At 35.6% G+C, this 24,145-nt stretch overlaps 1 protein-coding gene across 4 annotated transcripts in view; it reads right to left on the reverse strand.

Annotated features, from left to right (window-relative positions):
• The window catches only part of NOL4 (nucleolar protein 4), a 395,622-nt gene that overhangs the window by 204,268 nt on the left and 167,209 nt on the right, over window positions 1-24,145 (reverse strand). Inside the window, exon 1 of one of the 4 annotated variants that reach the window (XM_007455175.1) lies at window positions 5,867-6,040. The exons of the other annotated variants lie outside the window; for them this stretch is intronic. The gene's annotated coding sequence lies outside the window, so the exon portion shown is untranslated. Of the gene's footprint in view, window positions 1-5,866; window positions 6,041-24,145 lie in introns of those variants that run through there. 4 annotated transcript variants of the gene reach the window in all.

Raw genomic sequence — 24,145 nt, forward strand, 5'->3', positions numbered from 1 at the left:
TGATCTATATCAAGAAAGAGTGTGGTATCATATTTGAGGGGAGACACAGCCTATGGTTATCTTCATTTTCCTGCAGTGTGTCCAGGCAGAAAGATGTCCAGAGTAATGGTTTTAAATGCTCGTTGAATGAATGAATCAATGAATGGATGGATGAAGAATCTTCTGAATCTCATGACAGCATTCTTTCCATTAAAACCCCCAATTGTCAAAATATTAGACAATGTAATTTAATTAATAACTTACTTCATGTAATTGTAATTGTTAATAAATGATTTTCATCCCCCTCCCCCCCAAAAAAACCCTCCAATTGTCTTCATCATTTTCCTTTTCCTGGAATAGAATAAGTTTCCGTAATCTTAAGTGACTACTATCATTTAGTAAACACCAAGTGTGGTGCAAGTTTCTTCACATTAGTTATCTCCTTTAATTCCCAAAATAATTCCATGATGTAGTTACTATACATAACAATTGGACCAGACTGTGTCCAATAGCCTGCTTACTTATAACACAAGGCTTATGTGTACATAGAAACCCAAGACAAGACAATAAAAATAATTGTTTCCTCATCATTACTTCTCCACGGAGCATCCAAAAACAAGTTTCTACAATGATTCATCCTAGAAATAAGAATGTGAGATAAAGAGTGAACTGGGGCTTCCCTGGTGGTGCAGTGGTTGAGAGCCCTCCTGCCAATGCAGGGGACACGGGTTCGTGCCCCGGTCCGGGAAGATCCCACATGTCGCGGAGTGGCTGGGCCTGTGAGCCATGGACGCTGGGCCTGTGCAACGAGAGAGGCCACAACAGTAAGAGGCCCGAAAGAGTGAACTGGAATAATCCTATGCTATTAGTTATACAACTTTAAAAACATTTCTTGACCTCTCTAAGCTTAACATTCCTCATTCAGAAAACTGAGACATAACAGAAATTATATGTGTCTGGCAGTATTTGATAATTAAATGACATAATGTGTGCAAAAAGGTACATTCTGTAAGGATAAAAGAATGAATTTTCTTTGAGGAGAGAGGTGGCTGCCTCCCCACCATCCCCTCCTTAGGGCATCTTTTGAAAATATATAGGTGTGATAAGAGGACAAACCTGTTGATTTTTCCTTGTAAGACTGGGACTTCTGACCCTTCAAACTGTAAATGCAGAATTAGCTCAGGGCTTGCTTTCACAAGACAAACGGGAGACATCACAGATGAATCTGTTTGTCTCTCAAAGAGATAAAGAAGTTGGAACTGTTTTTCATTCTACATTACTGTATAAATATGTGTGAAATTGTCCAGACTCTGTAGCCGCTTTCATGTCACCTTACATCCTTACTCTGTAATAAACTGTGTTTTCTCTCTTGCTTCTATATAGGTATAGAGGGGTCTTTCAGGGGGCAGGATTGTTTTTATTTCCCCAACAATTATAAACATAAGGTACCAAAAATGTTCATTGTTGAGGCCGCTATCGTAATCATTACAATTATTATCATTTCAGGATGACAAGTAATAGAAAATTCTGCCAGTTATCCAGATAAAAAAGGCAATACAAAATACTTCTGTCCCTAGCTAATCGAGTAAGCTACAAAAGTGGTTTTCTCATAAATTCAGCTAAATATATACTTTTTTCCTTCGTACTGAATTTATTTTTATCATATATTAATGCCAAGAGCAGAGTACAAAAGTTCCCTAGTTAAAAACTATTAAATTTTAGAATTATTAGACTCCAGTAATGAAAGTTAAACTTCTTTTTGATCACACTAAAAAAGTTGTACTTCGAAAGGAAAATACATGTCAAGTTTTCACATATTCTAATTGCTATATACAAATATTACAGAGGAAACAAAGTACAGAGAGTAGTAAAATAAATGCTAAGATGCTAGGAAGTTTCATGTAGTAACGTGACCTTCTAAAATAAACCACATTATGAGTAAGATAACTACTATAGGGACTTCCCTGGTGGCGCAGTGGTTAAGAATCCACCTGCCAACGTAGGGAACATAGGTTCAAGCCCTGGTCCTGGAAGATCCCACATGCCGCGGAGCAACGAAGCCTGTGTGCCACAACTACTGCAGCCCACGCACCTACAGCCCATGCTCTGCAACAAGAGAAGCCACCATAATGAGAAGCCCGTGCACCGCAACAAAGAGTAGCCCCTGATTGCCACAACTAGAGAAAGCCCACGTGCAGCAATGAAGACCCAAAGCAGCCAAAAAACAAACACAATAAATAAATTTATAAAAAACCGAAAAACCAAGATAACTACTATAATTAAATGCAGTATTTGTTTTTAAGGCTTATGTATCAAACAAGATGTCCAAAATCAAACTCACAGCTGCCTCAATTACCATCGCCACTCTCTTCCCAAACCCCCTCCTCCTACTGACTTTCTCTCTGTCTAGTAATAGCACCCATGGGTTTCGGGTTTGAAGGTTCTTTAATGCTATCCAATCACTGGCCAAGTCTATCTTCTGCTTGTTTTATTACACCCCTTACCACAGATATTTTGATTTTCTATCTTACAGTCATTCTCACCAGACTGTTTTGATGAATGCCTGAACTTTAGCATTTTGCTCTGTAATTCTTACCATCTGTCTGGTCGCCTGTCACTTGGCAGAGGTCAGATAAACCTTTGTTGTATAAATTCACACATGAAATTCCATAGACTACATGTCTATAATTTCTTTCTCATCTCTTCCCTATGTTTAATTGTCAGTGTTTCTATGCTAGCTTAGGCTCTCCATCCTATTCATTTCTCTATCACTTAGACCATCTATTCATCCTACCCCACATGTGTAGGATACGTCTTCACAGAGAACTGCTCCTATTTTTCACTCTTGGTTCACAAATGCTCATTGGTCTCCAACTGCCCTCAAAAGCATGTATCATCAAAAGCACAAAGCCCAGACTGACGTTCTGGTCTTTCTACAACTGGATTTCAACAACTGCCACAGCCACCTTCCCCATACACTATGCACCGTGCCACCCATTTGCTTACATGTAACCCTAAGAAAACATAAATTTAGCATCTTACATATTTGTCCCGAGACATACAAAGTAAAACTTAAAGAATTAAGGTAAAATTTGAAGAGAATATTTTTACATCAACATAAGTCCCAAAATTTTAAAAAGAGAAGAGGCATCATTGCTAAATCACAGTTCTCAAGTGGCCTTCCAACTGACAATGTCATAGAATCAAATCTTACATAAACAGTCAAATTGAACCTTAGTTTGATTTTTAAAAGCAAATACAAAAAGTGTTCATATCACAGTATTACCTTTTGTGCTGAAGATTTTTATTTTTAATATTTACTATAATACACATGCCAGTCATCAACCATACTGGGTAGTTTTGGAACCTATCCTCAGTTTACATAGTAACTGACCATTAGGAAATCATGTATTAATGCCTCCCATGTGGGTTTGTTTGTTGAGTTCTCCAGCATGTTTATGTTGTAATTTTTCCTGTGCCATTGTTTCCTCTTTCTCTTTTCTGTATTATGGTTCCCCATGCAAAAGCTCAGACCATTTCTAGATCGCCTACTAACCCCAGAGCTTTCAGAAGACCTTTACATCCTGAGGATTTTTATCCTTAAAACTGACTTTTGGACTTTCCAAATGACATTTCAAACCTCTGGCTCCTGTTCAAGAATGGAGCAACTCGCTCTTTCAAAAACTCCTGAAGCAGTGCCTTTCAAGGAATAATTAGGCTTTGGAGGATGACCTGTTCCCTCTCCAAGCAAGCCCTTGACAGACTAGGAGCCCAAAGCAAACCCTGCCTCAGGGATGTGACAAATTCCCACTAGTCTTCAACCTACAGCATCTGGGTCCAGTTCAATCACTACTGTATTTCTAAAATAATGATGATGATGATGATGATAATAACAACAAACACAGAACACAGGAAATGGAAAATTCTAAGTGATATAACAAGTTTTGAGGGTTTTTCTTTACACTGGTTAAGAATACCTCTCCAAAAACATTGGTTAAGGTCGTGAATGGACTAAATCCTTGACTTACTTTTCAATTATTATTCAATTATATATTTGTGCATTTCATTCTGTTATCTCAGTAAATGGTGCCCATTTTTTATGAGCCATCGTTCTTCTTTCCCAGTACTGTTCTATTCATTCTGAGCTTAGCATCATATAGTGGACCTGAAGTTTCTCCCTTTTTAGCATAAGGTCATTCATTGGTTTGCTCACTTTTGCCCAAAGTCTACGAAGAGAGATAAGTAACTCTAGTTTGCTTTCAGCAGGGCTGGGCGTTGAGGATAGGGGTTGCGGGGGAGAACAGCAGATTTGCTTTTCCCCTCTGTGATTTTTAAGGGTCCTACCCTGAACTAGTGATAGAAATCATAGAAAAGAGGTTGTTGGAATAATTTGCAATCTTTTAATGAAAGGGGTTCCTGACTTCCTGATTTGTCTCCATTTTCTTGAGAGCACCAGGCTTCTGCATGGTTACAAGCTGAATGCTATTAAGCCAAGTACCACACTTATGGTTTTGTGGTTTTTTCCTGACATATGAAGAGAATAATGTTACGTAGCCTTTTAATATAATTGTTCCTTTAAATCTAAGGCATGTAGTCTATTCTAGCATTAAGTTTAAAAGAAAAGCAGTATATGTGTGATCTGTGCTCTGCTTTTCCAGCAACACCTAAATCTCATTCATTCTGATAAAGCAGCACATATCAAATGGCAATTAAAAATTTTTTATGATAATGGCTATATTTAGCATAGACTGTGATGGTACTTGTAGTGTGCTAGTACATTAGTGGCCTAGGATTTGGTCCATGGGAAACAAAACTCACTTTCTAAATACACACTATACATACATGGTCACAATCAAAACATCTGAAAAACATGATGAACACAGCATGATACAGTTTTTACCATGAATGCTTTAAATAAAAAAACATATATACTTTCAGGGTAATACACACTGATAGTCAAAACCACTCAGTTTACATATTAGTAATATCATATGTAAAATCTATATATTTTTGGAAAAGAATATTTTAATTTTCGGATGTGGATTAAAGTGTACTTTGAAGTAATTAAGTTTTTGAAAGACTGGGCATCTACACAATAGCTATCAAGATCAAACATTTCAAATCCCTAACAAGGTTTCCCAGCACTTTAGCTAGAATACATGCAATCCTTACTAACTGCATTAAAAATGTACAAATTCAACCAAGGGGGAAAAAAATCTAAATAAATCCATATAGACAGCCCCCCAGAACAAAATCCATTTGAGGCAAGCAACAGAAAATCCTGAAAGATTTACACACTGCACATGCTTTATGCTGAGAAGTGGAAGTAGCAGCTCAAACAGAAGAGCTAAATAAATTAATCTTAAATAAATTAACCTTACCCAATGAATACCTTTTTATAATTTTATAACTACCTTAAAAGAACTCTACCACTTGTATGCTTCTAAAAATATTTTCAAAAAATGTATGCATAACAGAAAAAGAACATTTACAATCCTAAAATGAATTCTCATCACTTTGAGTGTTGAAGAAACACACCTGCTTAGACATATAGGTTTTTTCATGAGTTTCTTTTTCTTTCTCTCAATGAAATTTTAAATTTAAATGCACAAAAACCTAGGGTAAATAAAGTGCCCAAAGCATATAATACATATATATATATATATATTTTTTTCCCAGGATTTTAGATGGACGTTTCAAAAGAATTTAAAATTTTTCCTCAAGTTCCTGATGTGGTCAACCCTTTAAATACCATCTAAACTAGGAAAACATTGGCAGCCTCATCAGAGTCTCCTGCTGTCCTTCTACTGCTGCATGGGACAATCTTCAACAAGACTTAGACAAACCTCATTCATCAATATCCTACTCTGGAGGAGCTGACACTTACTGTGAATTCTGCTCTTCAACTTAAATACCAGTGTCTGTGGCAGGCCAATTCTATCATGGCAGAGACAGCATCCCTCAGGCGAGGTCCAACCTTTCTCTCCAAGTGCACCCAGGGATTAGTCTGACTTCCCCTAAATTCTCTCCTCTGCACAGTAAGAGCTAATCTTTCCTGCATGAAGCAGGAGATGGTGTTGCTATGACAACAGAGCACATTCTAGCAGTGGGACTACGGAGATGAGCCTTCAAAGACTCAGGGAAACATTCACTCAGTTTTCCTCCAGGGCTATGGGCTCCTTCCTTTAGGATTTAATCCCCCAACAAGTTTACTGACAGGCTAGGATGCTGATTATCTATGCATTTTGCTACGGGGTGATCACTGGTTAAGAGCATGGCTGGAAGATCACAGCATTCTTTAACAAAAGTGCCATTCTTGGTTATATTAAATTTCCAGTTTTAAATGCTCTGTATAGCTCTTTTAAAACACTGCCCTCTCTTAAATTTAAATCATCCTCCTTACTCTAAGTTTTTCTAAAATGATATTAGTATGTTGCGAACGGCATTATCAAGGGGAAGGCTTTATCTTTTTTTGTTGTTTGTATATCAGCACCATTGTATCAACTTGAAGGGTAGATACACACACACACACACACACACACACACACACACACACACACACACACATCCATTTTCTCTCTCCAGCATAACGTCTGGAGCCTTGAGGTTTCAGGGTGGGGGAGGGTATATGCTAACATAAGCAAATCTTTGCAGCTACATTTTGCATACATATATTAACCACAGAATAATCACAATAAGCATCAATCATTTAGAAAAATAATCATCAGTGGAATTTAAGTGTCTTTGCAACAGCAGAAGACATCTAGTATCAGGTCATACTGTATGAGATTTATATATCATTTTCAAACAGCAGTTATATTTTTGGAAAATAATTAACATATACATTATTAAATAATTTAAATAGTCATTAATGCATTTGAATTGCCCTAATTGTGCCCTATTTTGAATATTCATTTTCCATCAGAAACATTCCTGTACATTCAAACACATCCATTTCCTTCACTGGAAGGGAAAGGGCACAGGGCCAGTTTTCCCCTCTGCAGCCAAGGTTCAGTTTACTACCACCGTGAATGAGGATTTCACCCAGGGAGTCATCCACACTGTCTTTTTTACACCTTGATTTCCCCATTATCCTTTCCATTTCTCAGTCCTTTATGTCAGGAGCAGCTCTTACTAAGCACCACCCTTCCCCCACAGGAAGCTGTGATTACTCCCCTTTGTGGCTGAAGCAATAGAATCTGCATCATCTACATCTACTCTTTCCAGTAAAGAGGGAAAACAGGACCTACCGATGTTGCTGTCACTCAGAGGTGAGGGAATCTACAGGTTCAAAAAATTCAATGTCCTATTGGTTTTCCAGGAAAATCATCAGGCTGTCTTTAGTTATTTCTTGCTTATCACCCAAATATGTATGAAATGCTTTAAGATATTAACAAGAACAACAATATTGTAAATAACACAGATATTTACATTTAGTGATTCATATCAAATGAACAGGGCATTTGAAAACTCATTTTGATTTGTGTTTTTGATTTCTAACATAGTAAGAAATAACAGTTAAATTTGTTTAATATGTATCTTGGGATATATCTCCAGGACACATATGTACTCACCTCATAGGTATATGCAGAACTTTCCCCCCCACAGGATCCTACTCCTAGAGTTTGTTCTGGAAATACATTCTCATAATTCAAAAACTTATGGCACCTGTTTTCATTATGTTCATTATTATCTAATTAGTAAGAGGCTGTTTTTTTTTAATTTTCACTCTCATCTTCAGGGAAACTGGATAAATGCCAAAGCACGTAAACAACATATGGTTTACTTTCAAAATCAACCAACCAGAATTACTTATTCCTAAAGAATCTCTTAGCTCAAAAAAATATGGTGAAGAAATAATTTCCTGCTCTAATAGCTAATGTTTACCATCTGCTATTCCTTTAAGACTAACTACCTGGAAATCAATCATGCTATGTATTTTCCAGCTCCCCGGCCCCCAAAAGACAATATTATTTATTTTTTAAAAGTTTTTTAAAGTAGGTCATGCTGAAAGTGTCACAACTTAGATTTGAATTTTGCGAGTTATAACCAACCAAGCTTATATGAATGCCAGCAACCACAACTGTTAGAAGTTTATCATTTTCTCCACTGTATTATTTTTTGAGCCCCTGTTTTTCAACATAATATCAGTATATCTGTTAAACTATAACAATGTTTGTCTTAGGGAAAGCTGGTGGGAAGAGTAGGGGAGAGAGCATTTTTCTGAAAACTCATCTTGAAGATGGACACCAAGGCAGTTCTGAGGAAACAGGCTAAGACACTAGAGCCCATGGCAAGGTGGGCAAAGAGTGGGTCAAAATCCATTTTTTTCTAAGCAGCCACCTTTTGTAGAAAGGCTTAGATACAGACTATAGACTTTAGCTGGACAGTGAGCACAGACTCCAATGACAAACTATATGACTAATCTCTCTGTGCCTCAGTTTCCTCCTTTCAAAATGTGGAAAACAATAGCATAATAGTACTTATCTCATGGAATTCTTATAAAAATTCAAGGAATAAGTATACATAAATTTCTCATAAGAATGCCCAGCAAGAGAAAATTCTACTTAAACGTTAGGCATTTTTTAGGCTTTGGAAGCCAGAGACTAAATATTACTCATCTTTGTCCCCCCGTTCCTAACGTAATATCTGCGATAGGATATGTACTCAATGTACAAAAATATTTTTCATATCATTTTTATGATGTTAATATATAATAAAGCAAAGTGACTATATAATAACTAGGGATTCTAAAATAGATCAGATACAGCCCAATATCACTGATGAACACAGATGCAAAATTCCTCCACAAAATACTAGCAAACAGAATCCAACAGCACATTAAGAGGATCGTACATCATGACCAAGTGGGGTTTATCCCAGGAATGCAAGGATTCTTCAATATATGCAAATCAATCCATGTGATAAACCATATTAAAAAATTGAAGGAGAAAAACCACATGATCATCTCAATAGATGCAGAAAAATCTTTCACCAAAATTCAACACCCATTTATGATAAAAACCCTCCAGAAAGTAGGCATAGAGGGAACTTACCTCAACATAATAAAGGCCATATATGACAAACCCACAGCCAACATAGTTCTCAATGGTGAAAAACTGAAACCATTTCCTCTAAGATCAGGAACAAGACAATGTTGCCCACTCTCACCACTATTATTCAACATAGTTTTGGAAGTTTTACCCATGGCAATCAGAGAAGAAAAATAAAAGGAATCCAAATTGGAAAAGAAGAGTAGAGCTGTCACTGTTCGCAGATGACATGATACTATATACAGAGAATCCTAAAGATGCTACCAGAAAACTACTAGAGTTAATCAATGAATTTGGTAAAGTAACAGGATACAAAATTAATGCACAGAAATCTCTTGCATTCCTATACACTAATGATGAAAAATCTGAAACTAGAAATTAAGGAAACACTCCCATTTACCATTGCAACAAAAAGAAAAAAATACCTAGGAATAAACTTACCTAAGGAGACAAAAGACCTGTATGCAGAAAACTATAAGACACTGATGAAAGAAATTAAAGATGATACAAACAGATGAAGAGATATACCGTGTTCTTGGATTGGAAGAATCAACATTGTGAAAATGACTCTACTACCCAAAGCAATCTACAGATTCAATGCAATCCCTATCAAATTACCAATGGCTTTTTCACAGAACTAGATGAAAATATTTCACAATTTGTATGGAGACACAAAAGACCCCACGTAGCCAACCAATCTTGAGAAAGAAAAATGGAGCTGGAGGAATCAGGCTCCCAGACCTCAGACTATACTACAAAGCTATAGTAATCAAGACAGCATGGTAGTGGCACAAAAATAGAAATATAGATCAATGGAACAGGATAGAAAGCCCAGAGATAAACCGATGAACATATGGTCACCTTATTTTTGACAGGGGAGGCAAGAATATACAATGGAGAAAGGACAGCCTCTTCAATAAGTGGTGCAGTGAAAACTGGACAGTTGCATGTAAAAGAATGAAATTAGAACACTCCCTAACACCATACACAAAAATAAACTCAAAATGGATTCGAGACCTAAATGTAAGGCCAGACCCTATAAAACTCTTAGAGGGAAACATAGGTAGAATACACTATGACATAAACCACAGCAAGATCCTTTTTGACCCACCTCCTAGAGAAATGGAAATAAAAACAAAAATAAACCAATGGGACCTAATGAAACTTAACAGCTCTGCACAGCAAAGATAACCATAAACAAGATGAAAAGACAACCCTGACAATGGGAGAAAATATTTGCAAACAAAGTAACTGACAAAGGATTAACCTTCAAAGTGTACAAGCAGCTCATGAAGTTCAATATTAAAAAAACAAACAACCCAATCCACAAATGGGCAGAAGACCTAAATAGACATTTCTCCAAAGAAGATACACAGATTGCCAACAAACACATGAAAGGATGCTCAACATCACTAATCATCAATGAAATGCAAATCAAAACTTCAATGAGGTATCACCTCACACAAGTCCAAATGGCCATCATCAAAAAATCTACAAACAATAAATGCTGGAGAGGGTGTGGAGAAAAGGAACCCTCTTGCTCTGTTGTTGGGAATGTAAATTGATACAGCCACTATGGAGAATGGTATGGAGGTTCCTTAAAAAACTAAAAAGAGAATTACCATACGACCCAGCAATCCCACTACTGGGCATATACCCTGAAAAATCCATAATTGAAAAAGAGTCATGTACCAAAATGTTCATTGCAGCACTGTTTACATTAGCCAGGACATGGAAGCAACCTATGTGTCTATCAACAGATGAATGGATAAACAAGATGTGGCACATATATACAATGGGATACTACTCAGCCATAAAAAGAAGTGAAACTGAGTTATTTGTAATGAGGTGGATGGACCTAGAGTCTGTCATACAAAGTGAAGCAAGTCAGAAAGAGAAAAACAAATACTGTATGTTAACACATATATATATGGAATAAAAAAAAAGTTTCTGAAGTACCTAGGGGCAGGACAGGAATAAAGACACAGACGTAGAGAATGGACTTGAGGATACGGAGAGGGGGAAGTTTAAGTTGGGATGAAGTGAGAGAGTGGCATTGAGATACATACACTACCAAATATAAAATAGATAGCTAGTGGGAAGCAGCCACATAGCACAGGGCGATCAGCTCGGTGCTTTGTGACCACCTAGAGGAGTGGGATAGGCAGGGTGGGAGGGAGACGCATGAGGGAGGGGGATATGCGTATATACGTATATGTATAGCTGATTCACTTTGTTATACAGCAGCAACTAACACATCAATGTAAAGCAATTATACTCTAATAAAGATGTTTTTAAAAAATCTAGAAAGATATCAAAATGTATTTAAACAGATGAGTGAAATCATAAGCACTATACAGTTTTGGGTTATAATTTTTTTTCTTAATATTGAATCAAAGTCATGGGGTTGTAATGTACAGCATGGTTATTATAGTTAACACTATATCGAATATCTGAAGAAAGAAAGTAGACCTTAAAAGTTCTCATCACAACAAAAAAAATTTGTTATTATGTGTGATGATGGATGCTAACTAGACTTCCTATGGTGATCATTTCATAATATATACAAATATCAAATTATTATGTTGAACTTCTGAAACTAATATAATGTTATATGTCAATTATATCTCAGTTTTTAAAAATGTAAATTTAAAAAAAAACAAACTTTTTTTGGGAAAAATATATAGGCAGACTCTCAGGATGAATTGATTTCAACTCTATATTTTAACAATAAAAATAACATTTTTGAACTCTGCTTTGAGATATTTACATGGAGATTCAAAGTAATGCCTGTGTAAATTTTTAAAATAATGGTTGTGAATAATTCATCTAAAAAAGAAGATAAATTTGTGACAAACCTTTTTATTTACTTCAAAATTAAAATATTTTTTTCTAGATGAGTCTGTCTTGAGAATTATCAAAATATCGCTCAAGAGATTTTTATCTTTTCATTACACTAAAATGCGAAGTTCTTTATTACTATTCTTAAGCATGAGCAGTTACTCTTTTTTTTTTTTTCAATTTCTGCTTTTCCCCCAATTATTTAAGAGTCTTTACACCTGATTAAAATATGGTTATAGGTATTACTATGAATTCAAATATCCTTGAATTTGCTATAAAGGGAAAAATTATTTTGGAACATTGTTATAAAAGTCTTAAATTATTTACATGGAATTTGAATGTTCAAACTTACATTGTAGACCGCACAACATTTAAAAGCAGCATGTAGTTGCCAGTGAAGAGCTGATGTGTCAAATCAGTACTAAAATATTCCAAAGCTGTCTACTATGCAAAACATTTTAATTCCTTATATTTGAAAAGTGCTTTAACATTTACAAAGCAGTTTTTTTGAGGATGGAATACCAATATATGTTCCTTTTCTGAGGGTAACACTTAACCTTCATTCAAGAAAATTGTGTTTGCTTTTTCTATTCTAACTGTAACAATAACCCCCAAACTCTAGCACAATTAATATAAGATAATAATATGAAGGGGACAAGGGGGTCACTGTAAAGCAACGAAACCTCTTCATCTTTAGATTGTCACAGTATGAAGACTCAGGTTGGCAAATATGAATCAACAGCCAAGTTAGAAAAAAACAGCTAGTAAAACATAGACTCATTTTAAAATACCTCTATGTGTCGAGCATTATTCTATGTATACAGCAGTAACAAAACAGGGAAAAAAAACTCTTTTACCCCACTTATACTCCAATGGGGGAGGAAAGAAAATAAAACAAAATACTAAAGTAAGTTACATAGATAGTTGAAGAAAATAATGTTACATGGAAAAATAGAGTGGAGGAGTTGTATAGGATTTTCAATTTAAATAAATTGGTTTTTAAGACCTCACTGGGAAGATATTTGAGCAAATTCTCAAAAGAGGCAATGGGGCAAGCAATGCAGATAAGAGACTCTCAGATAAAGTTAACAACAATCACAGAGAACCCCGAGGCCCTTGTATACCTGGCATGTTTGAGGTACAGCACAGAGGTCATTATAGCTAGGACATACAAAGGAACTTAAAATTTACACTGAGAGATGGGGAAGCCTCTGAAGGGTTTTGAGCAAGAGTGACATGATCTGACTCAAGTTTCCAAAAGATCACCCAGGTTGAGAATATAATGTAGAATAGGAAAGGAGACAAGAATGGAAGCAGAGAGACTAGGTCTGCGGCTACTTTAATAAGCCAGGCAAATGATGTTGATGGTTTGGACTAGGATGGAGATAACTGTTCAGATTTTGGATATGATCTAAAGATGAAAGGAAGAACCAGCAAATTTTCTGATTGACAGCAAGCTGAGTATTATAGAAAGAAGGAAGCAATAGATGACTCTAAGTATTTTGGTCTGAGCAACTTGAAAGATGGAATTACCATTGAGGTGGAAAAGACTGCAGGTGGAGTAGGTTTTATTTATTTGTTTGTTTATTATTTTGTGGAGAAAAGTTTCATTTTGGATGTATTAAGATGTTTATTTTGAACTCAACTGGAAATGTCAAATAGGCTATTGGGAATACAAGTCTGGGGTTCAGGGTAGAAGTCTGATTTGAAGATTTAACTATGAGTCATCAGTGCACTGATGATATGGAAAGACAAGTCTAGACGACATCACCATAGGAGTAATTGCACACAGAAAACAAAATATTTAAAAACTGAGATACAAGGCACTGCAAATTTATGACATAGGAGAACTAATAAAAAATTAAGGAACGAACTAAGAATAATGCCAGTGAGACAGAAGGAAAACCAGGAGATGAGAAAAGAGCTACTACAGCTTCCATTCATGGTAGTGGACATGAATGTGGATGGACAGTAGAGGAGCAGACCTGCTACAGATGGAGAGACTTCGCAGGGATGAAGAGAAATCAGCCAAGACAAGACGACAATTTGGTCTGGCAGAATGGTTTTATAAACTGAAAATAGCCCCAAATATAAAAAATACCTTAGTATGTCAATTCGCCTTCCTCCTCTCCCCAAATTTTACCAAGAGCAGCAGTCAAGGGGAAACAGTGCAAAGAGAAATTACTTATTCCTAAGCATTCTTGCAGTAATTGTATTCCAAAACCCTTTGCAATTGGAACCCAATAGTAAACAAACATACTTGTGACTACAATACACTCTCCTCTCAGTCCGAGTACTGACAAGATGAAAAACTCCTGGGAGGTTAGGGGTTTGACAAATCAAAGATGAACTCAGTATATTTAAAACTATGGCTCAGCCATAAGAGGAATTTGGAATGGCTAGCCCCTTACCCTAACCACCAGACAATGGAAGAGACTTTATTACCTGGGAAATAAAACAATAAAATGGTATACTTCAACCACTCCTTTATAACAATGTCCAGAATACAATAAAACTTTAAAAGATATATGAAGGAAAATTTTACCCATAATAAAGGGAAAGCAAAGTAAATAGAAGATCCATAGATAAATCAGTTATTGAAATTAGCATGCCTGGACTTTAAAATAATCATTACTAATATGTTAAAAAATTTACAGCAAAAGATTGATAGTGTATTTCAGGAGAAAATTGGACACTCTAAAAAAACATCAAATGTAAATTATGGAATTGGAGAATACAGTGTCTTTGGATGAGTGTAACATGCAATTTTACAACTGGAATATCAAAAGGAGAGAAGAGAGGAAATGGGACTAAATTTTTTTTGGAAAATAAAAGTATAAAAATTGAAGAAACTGATGAAAAATCTCAACCCACAGATCTAAGAAGCTCAACAAATCCTAATGAGAACTTACACACACACACACACACACACACACACCTGGGCATATCACAGGCAAACTGCTGGAAACCAAATATAAAAGAAAATCTTAAAAGAAGACAGAGACAAAATACACATAACTGAGAGAATGAACATTCAAATGGGCAATGGCCAGGCCAAATACAAAAATAGAATTCTGACCCACATCTGCAGCAACCATCCCACGAAACCAACCTATTTTCTATGGTAACTAGACCAGGAAGTCAGCCTACTTTCAATAAGTCAGACTTGTAGGAAGTCAGACAACTATCTCTAGCAACCAGCCTAAGATGTCAAACAAAAACCCTTGTAACAATTGCTTTAAAATGGCCAGGACTTGATTAATTACTGACAGCTTCCCTAATTTTTGTCCCCATGACCAACTTAGGACCAACCAGAGAAAGCCCTATGCACCCCTAACTACTTTCATAGGATGTACCACTTTTAGTTAGCCCACCTCCAGCTTCTACATGCCAATAGCTTCCGATCAGGGCATATCTGAAGCCTTTCCTTTTTTTCATTATAAAGCTTTCCATCTCTTCTCTCTGCCTCTGAGTCTCTGTCAAACATGAGTGATGGTAGCTGACTCTTACTATAACAAGTTCTGAATAAATAGCCACTGCCTATTCTTATTTAGTTGGTCTTCATTTATTTCCACCTAATGTACAGAACAGGAGTGATTGCTGACAATACATAATAAACAATTCAGCCCAGAACAACAATCTTTAAAGTCCTGGAGGGAAAAATACTCGTAATCTAGAATTCTACCATCAGTAAAACTGTCCTTGAAAAATGAATGCAAAATACATATATATATATATATATATATATATATATATATATATATATATAAAACAAATAACAGGTGAGAGAATTTGTCACTAGCAGCATCTACACAACAAAATTAATACAGTAAATACTTCAGTATGAAGGTAAATAATTCCAGATGGAAACTCAGCCTAAAAGAAAACTGAAAGAAGTTATAAATATATAGGAAATACAAATGACTATTTTCAATATTTCTTACTTTCTATAAAAGGCTATTAAAAGCAAAAATAGTATTATGAACATGGAGTTTATAAATTATGAAGTGAAACATGAAAACAATAGCACAAAGAAAGGGAACAACTGGAAATATATAATTTTAAAATTCTTACATTAAAAATAAAACAGTAAAGTATGAATTCGAGTTGTGCTATAGTAAGGTAGATACATATTGAAATTTCTAGATAACCACACACAAAAACCAGTTAAAAATAGAACTAAAAATCCTCCAATTAAAAGATATTGTCAGGCTGGAGATATATACTTAGATCGATTGATCTGTCTATCTATCGAGAAAGGCAGTAGGGGACATTTAACAGTATGGTGTCATACAGAGCTATTTTAAATATAAAGAAAAAGAGAGGTAAAAAGTAAAATGACAGAAAAACAAGTAGATAAAAATCAGTGAGGATTTAGATTTGAATGACACTATTAACTAAGATGACTTAATTGACATATATAGAATATCACAAAAACAACTACAGAATATTCATATTTTCAGGTGCATGTGAACCTTTCATCAAGTCAAATCGTATTCTGAATTGTTGAATAAGTCTCAATAAATTCAAAAGTATGAACATCATACAAAAACACTTTTAAAAATCTAAAAAAAAAACACACACAAACCCTCCAAGATTTGGAAACTGAATACTCGCTTCTAGTTAAAACATGAGTCAAATAAGAAATCGCGAGGAAATTTTTAAAATATTTTAACCTTAATTAATATGTAACAAAATGTACCAAAACACATATGAAGAAGCTAAAGCTGCACTTAAATAGAAATATATAGTTTTCAATGTTCACATTAACAATGAAGAGTTTAAAATTAAGAAGCTAGAAAAAGAAAAACAAATGCAAACTAAGCAGAATGAAAAAAATCATTAAAACTTAAAAGGGGTAATAATTTAAATGGAAAGCATACAAAATATAGAGAATAAGCAACACAGCTGATGTTGGTTCTTTGACAATATTAATAAAATTCATAATCCTTTGGAATAACTATTAATGAAAATAATAAAAATACATGAATTACCAATATCAGAAATGAGAAGTACAACAACATGGATGTATCTAGAGGGTGGATCTTGCTAAGTGAAATAAGTCATGCAGGGAAAGGCAAATACTGTAAGATCCTAATTGTATGTGGAATCTAGAAAACAAAGGAAAGAAACAAATAAAGTGTTAAAATACTCATAGATACAGAGAACAAATGTGTGTTTATCAGCTGGGGTTGGGGGAATAGGGTGTTGGGTGAAACAGATGAAGGGAAATAAGAGCTGCAAAACTCCAGTTATAAAATAAACAAGCCATGGGACATAATACACAGCATAAGAAATATGGTAAGAAAATAATATTGTAGTAATTGTGTTTGAAACAGATAATTATTAGACATGTCCCCGCAATCATTTTGTTGCTTACACAAATGTCAAATCACTATGTAGTACACCTGAAACTAACATAATACTGTAAGTCAACTATACTTCAATTAAGAATAAATACAGAACCCAACAGTATATTTTCTGTAAGAAATTTACTTTAAATACAAAGACACATATATATTAAAAGTAAGTGGGTGGAGAAAATTACCATGCTAATAAGAATCAAAATTAAGCAGAGTAGCTATATTAATTTCAAGAAGTACAGATTTCAAGGTAAGGAAGGTTATCAGGGATAAGAAGGGCATTATATAATGATAAAGAGGTCACTTCTCCAAGAAGACATAACAAGTCTTAAAATGTATGTTCTTAACAAAAGAGTGTCCAATTATGTGACGCAAAAAGTGGTAGAAATGCAAGAAGAAGTAGATGAATACTCTATCATAGTTGAAGATTTCAACATCCCTCTCTCAGAAATGGACAAATCCAGTAGCCAGAAAATTGGTAAGGACATTGCTGAACTCAACACTGCTCAATTAATTATATATAACTGACATCTAGAGATTATTTCATCCAACAGTAGTGGAACATACATTCTTCTCAAGCTCACATGGAATATACACTAAGATAGATCACACTCTGGACCATAAAACACACCTTGAGACTTTTCAAAGAAGAGAAATTATACAATGGATGCTCTCAGACCACAATGGAATTAAACTAGAAATCAATAGCAGAAAGATAACAGGAAGGTACCTAAACATGTGGAGATTAAACAACATACTTCTAAATAACACGTGGGTCAAAGAAGATACCTCCAGAGAAATTTTAACATAATCTGAACTAAACGAAAGTGAAAACACAGGTTATCCAAATTTGGGGGATGCAACGAAAACATTGCTTAGAGTAAAATTTATAGCATTAAATGAATATTTTGAGAAAGAACAATCTAAAATCAATAATCTAAGTTTCCACCTTAGGAAACTAGAAAAAGAAGAGAAAATTAAATCCAAAGGAAGAAGGATAAGAATAAGAAAAAAGAACTACAACAGAAATCAGTGAATTTGGAAATAAGAAATCAGTAAAAAATGAAACCAAAAGATGATTCATCATAAAGATTAATGAAATCAATAAGCCTCTAACTAGGCTAAGGAAAAAAAAAAAGGCATATTCTACTAATATCAGTAATGAAGATGGGACATTACTACAGGTCCCAGGGACATTAAAAGGATAACAAAAGAATATTATGAACAACTTTATGCCCACAAATTTAATAACATAGATGAAATGGAGTGATTCCTTGATAGATAGAAGCTGCCAAACTCAAACAAGAAGGAGAAGACTAAATAGGCTTACATCAATTAATGAAATTTAACCAATAATTAATAATATTCTAAAACAGAAAGCACTAGGACCATATGGGTTTAATGGTGAATTCTACCAAACATTTAATGAAGAAATTATACCTAAATGGTGTTGGGAAAACTGGACAGCTACATGATGCAAAAGAATCAAATTGGACTACTCTTTCACACCATGGACAAAAGTAAATTCAAAATGGATTAAAGACTTAAATGTAAGACTTGAAACCATAAAACTTCTAGAAGAAAACATAGGCAGTAAGCTTTTTGGCATCGGTCTTAACAATATTTTTTGGGTACGTCACTTCAGGCAAGAGAAACAAAACCAAAAATAAACAAATGGGCTAAATCAAACTAAAAAGCTTTTGCACGGAAAAGGAAACTGTCAACAAAACGAAAAGGCCACCTACTGAATGGGAGAAGATACTTGCTGCAAACAATACATCTGACTAGGGAATAATATCCAAAATACACAAAGAAGTCAAACAACTGAACATGAAAAAAAGAAACAACCAGATTTAAAAATGGGCAACAGATCTGAGTAGACATTTTTTCGAGAGAAGACATACAGATGGGCAGCAGGCACATGAAAAGATGCTCAGTATCACGGATCACCAGGGAAATGAAAATGAAAACCACAATGAGATGTCATCTTACAATCAATCAGAATCGTTATTATAAAAAACACAACAAGTAACAAGTGTTGGTGAGGATGAGGAGAAAAGGCAACCCTTGTGCACTGTTGGTAGGAATGTAAATTGGTGCAGACACTATGGAAAACAGTATGGTGATTCTTCAAAAAATTAAACGTAGAACTACCATATGATCCAGCAATGCTACTGCTGCATATTTATCCATAGAAAATGAAAACACTAATTCAAAAAGATGAAGTCACCTCTATATTCTTTGCAGCATTATTTCCAAGAACCAAGAAAGATATGGAAGTAATCTAAGTGCCTGCTGATAGATGAATGTATAAAGAAGATGTGGGGGGTGTGCGTGCGTGTGTGTGTGTGTGGGTGTGTGTATGAATAAAATCTTGCCATTTGTGACAACATGAATGGACCTAAAGGGTATTATGCTAAGTGAAATAAATCAGACACAGAAAGACAAATACTGTAATGATTTCACTTACATGTGAAATCTTAAAAATAAATGAACAAACAAAATAAAACAGAAACAGAGTTAAAGATACAAAGAGCAAATGGGTGGTTGCCACAGGGGAGACAGGTGGTAGGTGGAAAGAAATAGGTGAAGGAGACTAAGAGACACAAACTTCCAGTTGCAAAAGAAATGAATCACAGGTATGAAATGTATAGCGTGGGGAATATAGTCAATAACCATGTAATATCTTTGTACAGTGACATATCATAGCTAGATTTATTATGGTGATCATTATGAAATGTAAAGATATACCAAATCACTATGTTGTATAACAGTAACCAACACGGTGTTATGCTTCAATTTTACTTCAAAACAAAAAAAGATACAAACTCATAGAAAATATCAGATTTGTGGTTCCCAGAGGTAGGGCATGGGGGAAGGGGGGAATTGGATGAAGGCAGTCAAAAGGTACAAACTTCCAGTTATAAGATAAATAAGTACTAGCGAAGTAATGTACAACATTATAAATATAATTAACACTGCCGTATGATATATATGAAAGTGGTAAAGAGGGTAAATCCTAAGAGCTCTAATCACAATGAAATTATTTTTCAATTTCTTTAATTTTGTATCTATATGACATGATGGACATTCACTAAACTTATTGTGATAATCATTTTATGATGTATGTAAGGCAAATCATTAAGTTGTACACCTTAAACTTATATAGTGTTGTATGTCAATCATATCTCAATAAAACTATAGAAAAGAAAAGAAAACATATGAGTCTTTGGAAAAAAAGAAACCAATTCTGTATAATCTTGTTCAGATTAGAGAAACAGTGATAATACTTCTTAATTCTTTCTATGAGGTCAGCATAATCCTTATACCCAAACCATAAAAAGGCATTAAATGAAAAGAAAACTACTGATCAATCTCTCTCATGAACACAGATGCAATAAACTATCAGCAAATCAAATCCAAAAAAAAGTATAAAAAGAATTGTACATCATGGCCAAGTAAAATTTATCCCTGTTATGCAAAGTTAGTTCTACATTCCAAAGTCAATAAATGTAGCCTATCACATCAACAGATTGAAAAAATTACATGATCGTATCAACAAAAGCAGAGAAAGTTGACAAAATCTAAAACCTCTTAATGATAAAAACTCAGTAAACTAGAAATAGAGAGTTACTTTCTCAACTTGATAAAGTCTACCTACAAAAACCACACAGCTAACATCATACTTAATGGTGCAAAATTCAAATCTTTCCCACAAGAGCAGATACAAGGCAGGGATGTCCCCTCTTACCTCTCCTTTCCAACATCATACCTAAAGTACTAGTTAATGCAATAAGTGAAGAAAAGGAGGTAAAATATATACATATTGGGAAGGAAAACATAAAACTCTCTTTGCTTACAGATGACATGTCTGTATATGTAGAAATTCTGAAGAATTCACAAAAAAACTCCTAGAACTGAGTGATTATGCAAGGTTGTAGGATAGAAGATTAATACACACAAGTCGGGCTTCTCTGGTGATTATGCAAGTGATTATGCAAGGTTGTAGGATAGAAGATTAATACACACAAGTCGGGCTTCTCTGGTGGTGCAGTGGATGAGAGTCCACCTGCCAATGCAGGGGACACGGGTTCGTTCCCCGGTCCAGGAAGACCCCCACATGCCGTGGAGCAGCTAGGCCTGTAAGCCATGGCTGCTGAGCCTTTGCTGCTGAGCCTGTGCTCCTCAATGGGAGAGGCCACAACAGTGAGAGGCCCGCGTACCGCAAAAAAAAAAAAAAAACACAAGTCAATTGTTTTCCCATATACCTATATACCAACAATGAATAAATGGAATTTGAAAATAAAAATACAATATCCAGCCCTCAAAACGAAATACTAAGGTACATGTTTAACAATATATGTACAATTTCTTTTTAAGAAAAATTGCAAAACTCTGATGAACAAAATCAAAGAAGAACTAAATAAATGGAGAGATACTCTATGTTCATGGATAGGAAGACTCAATACTGTTGTCAGCTTTCCAAAATTAATCTATATATTCTATTTAATCCCATTCAAAATTCCAGCAAGTTATTTTATGAAAATAGACAACCTGTTATAACATTTACATAGAAAGGCAAAAGACTCAGAATAATCAATACAATCTTGAAGAATACTACAGTTGAAAAACTAACACTACCCAAGTGAAAGGTTTACTATAAGTCTACAGTTGTCAAGACCATGTGGTACTGGCCAAAGATTAGATAAATAGATCAATGAAAGAGAACAGAGAGCCCAAAAATAGATACACATAAACATAGTCAAGTGGCACTCCCTCTTGTGAGAGCACTGGAATTACAACTAACTGCTAAAGAATCACGGACAGGAAGATACTGAAACTTACCAAAAAGGCTACCCCACATCCAAAGACAAAGGAGAAGCCACAGTAAGATGGTAGGAGGGGCGCGATCACAGTAGAATCAAATCCCATAACTGCTGGGTGGGTGACTTACAAACTGGAGAACAGAAGTCTACCCACTGCAGTGAAGATCCTGAGGTCCACATCAGGCTTCCCAACCTGGGGTCCAGTAACAGGAGAAGGAATTCCCAGAGAATCAGACTATGAAGGCTAGTGGGATTCGACTGCAGGACTCTGACAGGAGTGGGGTAAAGAGACTCCACTCTTGGAGGGCACACACAAAGTAGTGTGCACATCAGGACCCAGGGGCAAGGAGCAGTGACTCAATAGGAGACCGAACCAGACTTACCTGCTAGTGTTGGAGGGTCTCCTGCAGAGGTGGGGGATGGCTGTGGCTCACCATGGGAAAAAGGACAATGGCAGCAGAAGTTCTGGGAAGTACTCCTTGGCATGAGCCCTCCTGGAGTCCACCATTAGCCCAACCAAGAGCCTGTAGTCTCCAGTGCTGGGTTGCCTCAGGCCAAACAAACAACAGGGAGGAAACTCAGCCCACCAATCAGCAGACAAGTGGATTAAACTTTTACTGACCTCTGCCTACCAGAGCAACACCTAGCTCTACCCACCACCAGTCCCTCCCATCAGGAAGTTTGCACAAACCTCTTAGGTAGCCTCATCCACCAGAGGGCAGACGGCAGAAGCAAGAAGAACTACAATCCTGCAGCCTGTGGAACGAAAACCACATTTAAAGAAAGATAGACAAAATGAAAAGGCACAGGGCTATGTAGTAGATGAAGGAACAAGATAAAACACCAGAAAAACAATTAAATAAGTGGAGATAGGCAACCTTCCAGAAAAAGAAGTCAGAATAGCGATACTGAAGATGATCCAGGACCTCGGAAAAAAAATGGAGGAAAAGATCAAGAAGATGTAAGAAATGTTTACAAAGACCTAGAAGAATTAAAGAACAAACAAATAGAGATGAACATTACAACAACGAAATGAAAAACACACTAGATAGAATCAATAGCAGAATAACTGAGGCAGAAGAACAGATAAGTGACCTGGAAGACAGAATGGTGGAATTTACTATGGAGGAACAGAATTTAAAAAAAAAAAAAGAATGAAAAGAAATGAAGACAGCCTAAGTGACCTCTGAGACAACATTAAATGCACCAACGCTCTCATTACAGGGGTCCCAGAAGGAGAAGAGAGAGAGAAAGGACCTGAGACAATATTTGAAGAGATTATAGTAGAAAACTTCCCTAACATGGGAAAGGAAAAAGCCACCCAAGGCAAGGAAGCACAGAGAGTCCCAGACAGGATAAACCCAAGGACAAACATGCGAGACACATAGTAATCAAACTGACAAAGATTAAAGACAAAGAAAAATTATTAAAAGCAACAAGGGGAAAATGACAAATAACATACAAGGGCACTCCCATAATGTTAACAGCTGATTTCTCAGCAGAAACTCTGCAAGACAGAGGGGAGCAGCACGATATATTTAAAGTGATGAAAGGGAAGAACCTACAACCAAGATTACTCTACATGGAAAGGATCTCATTCAGAGTCGACAGACAAATCAAAGTTCACAGACAAGCAAAAGTTAAGCGAATTCAGCACCACCAAACCAGATCTACAACAAATGCTAAAGGAACTTCTCTAAGTGGGAAACACAAGAGAAGAAAAGGACCTACAAAAACAAACCCAAAACAATTAAGAAAATGGTAATAGGAACATACATATTGATAATTACCTTAAGCGTGAATGGATTAAATGCTCCAACCAAAAGACACAGTTTCACTGAATGGATACAAAAACAAGAGCCATATATATGCTGTCTACAAGAGACCCACTTCAGACCTAGGGACACATACAGACTGAAAGTGAGGGGATGGAAAAAGATATTCCATGCAAATGGAAATCAAAAGAAAGCTGGAGTAGCAATACTCATATCAGATAAACAGACTTTAAAATAAAGAATGTTACAAGAGACAAGGATGCACACTACATAATGATCAAGGGATCAATCCAAAAAGAAGATATAAC

Source organism: Lipotes vexillifer, unplaced genomic scaffold (assembly GCF_000442215.2).
Source record: "Lipotes vexillifer unplaced genomic scaffold, Lipotes_vexillifer_v1.1 scaffold90, whole genome shotgun sequence".
Classification (NCBI taxonomy): Eukaryota; Metazoa; Chordata; class Mammalia; order Artiodactyla; family Lipotidae; genus Lipotes; species Lipotes vexillifer.